Source organism: Coenobita brevimanus, chromosome 64 (genome assembly GCF_032717465.1).
Source record: "Coenobita brevimanus isolate Jiangsu-jjx chromosome 64, ASM3271746v2, whole genome shotgun sequence".
NCBI classification, from domain to species: Eukaryota; Metazoa; Arthropoda; class Malacostraca; order Decapoda; family Coenobitidae; genus Coenobita; species Coenobita brevimanus.
In genome coordinates this window covers 30,331,794-30,340,915 of record NC_137017.1, presented here as the reverse complement: position 1 = coordinate 30,340,915, position 9,122 = coordinate 30,331,794, and the positions used below count along the sequence as shown (strand labels likewise).

Below are 9,122 nucleotides of genomic sequence, written 5' to 3'. Positions count from 1 at the left end.
TGAAAGTGAAAGTTTCACTATAGCATGTCTGAATACTATGAGTTATGAGAGTGAAGATAAAAGTGACATTCACTCTCAATGCCAGTATACAGGACGAGAAAGTGAATGCTACGTATTTTACTGAAAGAAATTGAATCCCTACAGTGACAATAAACTAATACTACTGAAGGAAACTTATGGATAAAGACTGTAGATATATATAAGTGTTATATAGTAATAGATATATAAAGTGTGAGGGGTTTTATGAATAATAAATGACAGAGTACCAAGAGCGAACTAGCGCAAGCGCGGCGGTCAGATGCGCTCATAATTTTCATTGCTTTCACAGTGTTTTTTTTTTTTGGAGTATGGATCCCAAACTACTTGAAAATCATAGAGTAGTGTTTATAGTGTTAATACCGGTTGTCGGGAAGTGTAAAGTGGAGACTTCGTTACCCAACTTCAGAGGTCTCCACAAGTCCTACGGTAACTGACGAAGGCTCAACAAACATTCCAGGAGAAAGCTGAAGGTATGTTCATTCATTCATTCATTGCCAGACGCCATGTATCCCAAACGGGGTGGCCAAGGGCTTAGAGTTAATTGTTTTACAGGGAGGGGCACTAATCCTCCACCAACCCCACTTGACACGTAGGGATGCCAACAGCATCTGGTGTTCCCAGGCGGTCACCCATCCAAGTACTAACCAGACCCAACGTTGCTTAACTTCGCTGATCGGACGGGAAGCGGTGTACTCAACGTGCCATAAGCATATATAATTTTAATATTCTAGGACTAATAACTGATTTTTGGCAAATATTTTTTGGGAGTCTGTCGGAGCCCGAATAACCCTGCGGCACACGCAAAACATCGGTAAACATGCCCGCGGTGTAGGGGTTAAGTGACGGTGCATTTTTATTTACTTATTTTTTATTTTTTTTTATTTTTATTTTTTTTTTACAGAACGGAGGAAGGAAAAACAAATGGGGAAAAAAAATAATCCATACACCAGATTACTGGTGTCCTCTGTTCATAAAATATCTGTAACAGTTAGACTTGAACAGTTGTGGGTGAAATTTGGAGGAAAACAGCTCTGGGGAAGCGAGTTCCAGAGAGATGCAGTTCGGGGAATGAAAGAATTCTGATAGGCAGAAGTTCTGCAATATGGATGAAAGACATTCCAGTCATGAGCGCTACCAGATGCCCGTGTAGCACGAGGGAAGGCATGGAGAGGTGGCACCATGGACGCAACTTCGTCTGAGCATTTGCCAAAAAAATATCTGTAAAATAATGCAAGGGAGGCAACATTCCTTCTTACTTGCAGGGGAGGTAGTTTATATGTAATGGCAGGGTTGTTAATGATTCTAACAGCTTTACTCTGAATTCTGTCTAGTTGTCTTAATGCAACCTCTCCACAACCATTCCACAAGGGTGAGCAATATTCAAGCTGAGAGCGCACATGACTCTTATAAATTATAGCTAACTGCTCATCGGCGAAGAAGTTACAGACTCTGTACAATAATCCAAGTTTCTTTGAGGCGGTTTTAGCAAGTGATCTGACATGAGAGGTCCAGCTGAGGGCACTGGTGAGACACCAAGAATTTCAATACTTTTGGAGATGGGAATATTAGTAGCACTGAAGGTAATGTACGAATCTGGCAATATCTGTCTATTAGTAAACTGTATATATTTAGTTTTACTAGCATTAAATGAGACAAGGTTGTTTTGTCCCCATTCACTGATTGTAGATAGATCTTGATTTATGGAGATGGCTGTACTGAGTTGAGAGGTAGAGATATTAGACTTTGTAAATGGATGTCTGAGTGTGAATGAACTGTGTAGTGTTGAGTCATCTGCATATGAGTGAATGGGATTGTGAGTGACAGATAAGAGATCATTAATATGAACCAGAAATAAGGTTGGCACCAGAACTGATCCCTGCGGCACGCTGGCGTTAATTGAGTGGAAATTCGAATATACATCATCTACTTCTACTCTTATTTTCCTGTCACTAAGATAAGAAGAAATCAAAGGAACAAAAGACGTTAGTCCATAGCAAGGGAGTTTGGACAGCAGGGAACGGTGCCATACTCTGTCGAAAGCTTTAGAAATATCAAGAGCTACTGCATGAGTTTCTCCAAAAAGATCAATTGATTGATGGATGGTATGAGTTAAGAGATTGAGTATGTCAATGGTGGATCTTTTGTGGCGAAAACCGTATTGTCTATCGCTAATTAAGTTGTTGGATTCAAGATGTTTAACAATATGCTTATTAATTAAAGTTTCAAATACCTTACCAAGAGAAGATGTGACAGCTATTGGTCTGTAATTGGAGGGGTCAGACGAACTTCCTTTCTTCGGAACTGGGTGGATGTTGGCTTCTTTCCATGAATTTGGGAATAAAGAAGTACGTATGCATAGTCTGAATAATTTAGCTAGGACAGAGGCAAGTTCAGGGGAACACTTTTTCAAAACAATTGGCGGAATCCCATCTGGGCCTGGAGTTTTGTTGGTAGGTAAATTGTCTAGGATGGATTTTATGTATCTTGTCTGTATTTTAAGTGGGGCAATTTCGGGAGAATCAAGTTCCAGTACTGAGACATTCTGGCTGGTATCATCTATGGTAGAGTTTCTTGCAAAGGTACTAGCAAAGATATCTGCTTTCCCACGTGGGTCATTTGTAATATTGCCATCTGAAGATTTTAGTGGGGGAATGGAAGATGACTTGTTAAAGTTATTATTGAAAGAATTAAGAGTTGACCAGAATATTCTATTGTCATTAGGGTTGTTAAGTAGTGTCATAAAGACTTTGTAGTTAATTGTAGAGAAGTATATTTTAGACTTGTGGTCGAGCGGCTTTTATATCTTGTAGTAGTTTCCCCACCAGATGTCATGTAGTGACGGGAGAGGTAAAGAATAGTATGGGACTATTTTTATTTGTCTTGGAAATATTAAACAGGTATAATAGTATAAGTCCTGGGTAGCTACCTCCCTGTCTCGCTATCTCTCTCTCTCTCTCTCTGTTCTCAAGCTAATCTCCGTCTCGACCTCTCTCTAGGGTCGCTTGTCTCCTTCTAAACTCTCTTTCCTAAAATCTCGTGTAGTAGGGTGTGTGTGTCCCGCACCTTCCTCATGGCAACAGAACCTTCTCACGAGAGGACTGCTGACAGCTAACTGAATCATCTCCTTACTGGCCGCTGTCGTCAGCTTTCCTCCGTGTAAGCGTTTAGCGCTGCTCGCTTCTCGCAAACACAACACCTTCTCATCATTTGACTTCCTGCTTCTATCTGTCTCTCTATCTATCTATTTATCTATCTATCTAGTATGATTTGCAATTATAATATGGAGACCTACCACATTGCTCTGCCGCGCAAAATGGCGTACCATCGACATTTAATAGTCATAACATATTAATACATATTATATATACATTATAATGAACTTATAAGCTAATTAAGTGAAATACATAATATTGTAAAGTAACATAATTGTATGAATATTGTATACATATATTATTCATAGTAAATAGTGATTATTCAGTAATATTACATTTAAACAAGTTGTATACATATTTGAATAAATGCAATGGTTGTTGTATAACACTTGTAAGACGTGCATGTACAACAGACGTACGCATATAATTGTGCAATGGTAATACTGCTAGGTTATACATTACATATTTGAGTTATCACTTTAGTAATGTCTAATATTTCACCTAACTTGTATGATGATACTGGTAATATAGAATTGTGCTATAATTGTATGACTTATAATATTGTACTAACATTGTGGTACTACATAATTGTAACATTTTATGAATTGTTACTAAATATTGTGTTAATGCATAATTGTGTTGGCCTTATAATTGTAGTTACATAAAAGTTACATCTTGTTAATGCAACTGTTTTGTCGTTACATAATTGTTACATATCGTTTGTAGGTACATAATTGTTGTTAAAGTTACATAAAAGTTACATCTTGTTAATGCAACTGTTACATAATTGGCAAAGTGTAACATAATGCAATCGTTTGTCGTTACATAATTGTTACATATCGTTTGTAGGTACATAATTGTAGTTAAAGTTACATAAAAGTTACATCTTGTTAATGCAACTGTTACATAATTGGCAAAGTGTAACATAATGCAATCGTTTGTCGTTACATAATTATAATATGGAGTAACAATTGTAATAACTGCAGTCCTAACATATGCTGCGGTCGATGATAGTGATGATGTGTCGTGCCACTTGTATGTGGAGACAACAATTTGCTTTTTTGTTTGTAGTTTATGTGGTATTTTGGCTTATGTAGTAACACTTACACTTATTTTCATTTGTTTGTTATGTGATCTTACTCTATTTCTCTTTTTTCTGTTTTACTTTTCTTTCTTTCTTTCTTTTTTTTTTTTTTTTTTTTTTTTTTGTATGTATTGATTTTCCATAGTTTGTTTCTCTTTGCTTGTGTACGCTTGTTTCCATGTTGTTCATGGTTACATAATTACTGGCTAATTTTCTTTGGATACTTTTTCAAAGTTTAGTTTATATTGCACAGATACTATAAAATGATATTATATAGTCCCATATATTGTTATTTTATATAAAAAATATATACATATATACAGTATTAACTATACACACTGACTTGTTCACCTGTACCTCTCGTGAGTAATATGTGTGTCAGCACTGTGTGGAAATCATTGTCTTCACGATTGTGTTGAAGATGTTCACTCTTGCTAACGGCATTTGTGTTGGCCATTTTTTTTTTTTTTTTTCTAGTTTACCTTGTAACTTAATTTGTATGTTTCCACTAGGTAGCTGCCACCAAATGTCATAAAGACTTTGTAGTTAATTGTAGAGAAGTATATTTTAGACTTGTGGTCGAGCGGCTTTTATATCTTGTAGTAGTTTCCCCACCAGATGTCATGTAGTGACGGGAGAGGTAAAGAATAGTATGGGACTATTTTTATTTGTCTTGGAAATATTAAACAGGTATAATAGTATAAGTCCTGGGTAGCTACCTCCCTGTCTCGCTATCTCTCTCTCTCTCTCTGTTCTCAAGCTAATCTCCGTCTCGACCTCTCTCTAGGGTCGCTTGTCTCCTTCTAAACTCTCTTTCCTAAAATCTCGTGTAGTAGGGTGTGTGTGTCCCGCACCTTCCTCATGGCAACAGAACCTTCTCACGAGAGGACTGCTGACAGCTAACTGAATCATCTCCTTACTGGCCGCTGTCGTCAGCTTTCCTCCGTGTAAGCGTTTAGCGCTGCTCGCTTCTCGCAAACACAACACCTTCTCATCATTTGACTTCCTGCTTCTATCTGTCTCTCTATCTATCTATTTATCTATCTATCTAGTATGATTTGCAATTATAATATGGAGACCTACCACATTAGTTTTGATGCTTGCTTTTGAAGAAAGTTTGATTTAGATAGATTTAATACAGCTTTTGCATGATTTCTAGCAATTTTAAATTGGGAGAGTGATTCAGATGTTTTTTATTTTCAGTAAGAGTTATATGCTAATGACTTTTGGGCTGTTGCTCAGGCACAATTGCCATCAAACCATTTTGGAGAGTTTGATCTTTTAGTGAATTGTTGACTTGGTATGAATAAATCCATACCAGCTAGTATTAGGTCGCATTAAAATTTCACTCCTATTTCTACACTTTAGGATGTCTTAAATATATCACCAAGCCTCTAAATCTCCCCGAACTTCTACGTAACATTGGCAAGTACTGTACCTAAACGTAATCTAACCTTTAGATGTCAACAGTACTAGGGTTCAACATCCTTTCCATAGGCCTTTATTATTAGCACCATATTTTACTGATCATGATCCTCAACATTCAAGATTGAGAGATGGCAAGTTTACGCCTAGATAAAATAAACTGAGCATAGCTGATGCCTAATGGGTTACCACACTGCAGTAGGATGAGGCCAGTGAGAGCTTATATCTGAGAGACAGTTGAGGTTTACTTATCCCAGCGCCATTTCAGAGTAAATGAGGTTGGTCATCCTTGCCCTAACCTCTTTGTGACAGGCAACATAAATATATGGTACACAATGTATATCCTGCATGTCCAGCTTATTTCAAGTGTTGGTGACAAGGCTGGACTGCAGTGCCATCAAATAAACTCCTATCTTTATGCCTGCCACCCTCACAACAATAATTAAAGACTGAGGATCAGTCTTTAATTATTGTTGTTTTTTCAAAACAACAGAGTAGCATCAAGGTCACATGTAAAGCCTGTATCACCAACCCAAAGCAACAACCACCACTTCACCGACAAAGGTCACCTCTAAAGCAAACAAAAATCACCGATAGCAAAAATAAGCTAAAAATATCATCATTGAACACAATAGCTACTTTGTGTAAATCTGAACCAAGCTTAGGTGGAAGGACTACAAGAAGACGGAAACTAACCAGATGATTAAAGAGATAAAATTTCTGTACTGCCCTTGTAAATCTGAGTCAAGTAAATGCCAAAGGACCATGGAAAGTGACTAATAATGGTGAAAATGTACTACACTGTTCATTAATATCTGGGCCAAGTTAAGGTGAAATGACTATACCTGTATAAACAGGGTTACTGGATACAAGGCATGACGTACCAGATTGTTTATGACATGAATGAAGTGCAGTACATACACAATATACAGTAGTATCTTCCTGCTGATATTGCTAATGATGTAATGATGTTTTGAGCCTTGGTTATGAGGTTAATTTGTGTGTGTGTGTGTGTGTGTGAGTGTATTTTTTTTTTAATGCTTGGAAGAAGGAACTAAAGACCAGGAGCCTGCAAACTGTTACTTCTTTATATATAAAAAAAAAAAAAAAAAAAAAAAAAAAAGGGCGAGCCAAATTCAAGATCCGACCATTTCAAGATGCGTGGACACACTGCGTTTGAAAGACCAGAGATCATAGCTAGCAGGAAATACAGAGGGAGACAGTTCCAGAGTTGACCTGTTGCATGAGGGACTGGGAGTAACGGTTAACTCTTCCATTGTACACAACTAATTATAAAAAATCCTATCTACACTATAAATTATAACTAGGAATAAATTCCCATCTCCCCCTACAACTAAAAATAAATTAACAACAGAATATGATGCTAGTCATTCCATACCTTATTAGGTAAGACTGTACTGGAGGATTATGTACTGCCTTCACTAACCTCATACCAGGGGACTGATGCTGGAGTAGGGAACCTTCATTTGGTGGCACTGATATAATGGGGTGGCTCAAATACCATGTTATACAAATATCCATCAGCTACTACCATAAAAAAGGCAGCAGGACTTGCAAATAATTTATTGAAGTCCACCCTCTGTTGTGACCGAGATTTTAGGTTGACTTTATTCAAATACCACATCAGACCTATCCTGGAGTTTGCCTCCACTGTATGGAATACAGGCTACCATGGAGACCTGAGGCTCCTGGAGTCTGTACAGCACAGATGGACTAAGCAAGTCAATGGCCTGTCTGAACTCAGTTATGCTGACTGCCTGAAAACCTGGGTCTGTATTCTGTGAAAGGGAGACTGATCAGAGCTGACCTTATTAAATGCTGGAGAAACTTCCATCGCCAGTCCCCAGTTGCACCACCAGAGCTTTTTTCTCTTCCTTCATTAACTCACACCAGGGGCCATAGATTCAAGTTGGCCAAGCCCCTCACTTCAGCCGAGTGTACACACAGGTTTTTCAGTATGTATAGACCTCTGGAACTCTGTCAGATGATACTGTTATTGCTGACTCAGTTGCATCATTTAAAAAGTCCCTCCACTCACAGCTAGGTCACATCTTGTTCGATTATATTGAATAACTACGAATCATAATTCGAAGTTAAAATGCCCGCCGCCGGACCATCCACCCCGCCACCCCCCACCCCACCACCAGGCCACCAACACCCCACCACCCCAGGAAGGGACAATGGAGGGGCTAATGACCCAGGGCAAGAGGGTCATCCAACCACTACTGACCTGTGCCCCTTCTCCCCGCAACTGCCCCAACGCCAGGTGAGCCTAGATCCGCAACAACCTCAATGGCGGGCTGACCATCGACAGCAGTGGGGTGGGACTGATATAAAATCAGTCCCTGGTAGCTCTTTGGTGACGACCATAGTTACACCCCTTAAGGGCAGGAGGTCCCTTGGTGAGCCACGAGGTGTCCCCACCTCTGCCACAGTGAGCCACGAGGGAACGCAACCCTCTGCCACAACTCTGGTGAGCCACGAGGGAGAAATACCCTCTGCCACAAACAGGACAGGAGGTCTGTTAGTGAACTACGAGGGAGAAATACCCTCTGTCACAAACAGGGCAGGAGGCCCAATAGTGAGCTGTAAGGGGCCAGTACCCTCAGCCACCCCAAGGGTAAGAGCCCCTTGTATAAAGCCAAAAGTGGGTCCCAGGGTAAACCAACCTGGAGCCAAGGCTGTGATGGAGACAGGAGAGAGAGTCGCCTCCGTGCTACCCCCCCTGTATAAGAGAGAGAACACGGTCTCTGTGTGTCTTCTACCTTCAGCAAGCTCCTGCAGGAGTAGCTGGACACCACTCGGGAGAGTTGCCCCGAAGGTATTGCCGGAGCAGAGACCAAGCCCCAGTCGGGGCCTGCCTCCTACTCCCGGGAAATTCTTGTCTCCCCCAGGCACCAGCAGGAGACGAGGCCGCAACCCACACCTGAGTCCCCTGGCAGACCTCCACAGCCCCAGGACCCCCAGGCGAGCCCAGCAGCCTACCAACACTGCCCTCCTCCCACTCCGGAGCCTCCGACGCCAGACGTGCCTCCTCCGCCTGTTTGGCCCCAGTCCCGAGGGCCACCACACCAGGTCAAGGCCCCACATAGGCGGGCCTCCCTGCACCACGATGACAAGACCCGAGAGGAGAGTCTACATCAGGTCGAGGCCCCACAGAGGCGGGCCTCCCTGCACCACGACGACGAGATCCTGAGAGGAGGGTCTGTATCAGGTTGAGGCCCCACATAGACGGGCCTCCCTGCACCACCACGACGAGACCCTGAAAGGAGGGTCTACATCAGGTCGAGCCCCCAGGCAAGAGGGCCTCCCTGCAACGCATCGAATCGGGTAGAGACTCCCCCCAGCAGGTAATGCGACGCCCGCCATGGGCAGAGCCCCCGGAGGTCCCCCTCTAAGTG

General features: G+C 41.2%; 1 pseudogene; it reads right to left on the bottom strand.

The window, feature by feature from the left end:
• Nucleotides 1-635: 635 nt before the first annotated feature.
• On the bottom strand, nt 636-754 carry LOC145404747 (5S ribosomal RNA; annotated as a pseudogene).
• Between the last annotated feature and the right edge of the window lie 8,368 nt (nt 755-9,122).